Genomic DNA, 391 nt, shown 5'->3' on the forward strand with positions numbered 1-391 from the left:
AATCTTTGCTGCAGCGAGGACAGGAGTCCCCCGCGCGCAGCCCAGTGGCAGGAGAGGGCTGGGCTGGTAGCGACGCGGGGACGGCGGGGGGGTGCGGGGGGAGGCGGCCCGTCCTCCCGCGAGCGGCAGGGATGCGGCAGGGGCCCGGGGGCCTGGGGAGGCGCTGACCCCGCGCCCCGATCCCGGCTGGCGGACCCAGCCCGAGGGCCAGGAAGCAGAGGTGCCTGGAAAGGCAGGAGAAGGGCGCTGGGGGTGCCGGTTCCCAGCGTCGCTCCCTCTGCGAACCGAGGTAGGAGAGAGGGGCGAGGAGAAGAAGAAACGCCGTCCCCAGCCCGACTCCCTAGCTCGGGGACCCTGGGGCGCTCCGGTGAGGACCCCCGGGGTGCGGCGG

The sequence above is a fragment of the Otolemur garnettii genome, unplaced genomic scaffold (assembly GCF_000181295.1).
Source record: "Otolemur garnettii isolate 467f Iridium unplaced genomic scaffold, OtoGar3 scaffold00200, whole genome shotgun sequence".
In the NCBI taxonomy this organism is placed as follows: domain Eukaryota; kingdom Metazoa; phylum Chordata; class Mammalia; order Primates; family Galagidae; genus Otolemur; species Otolemur garnettii.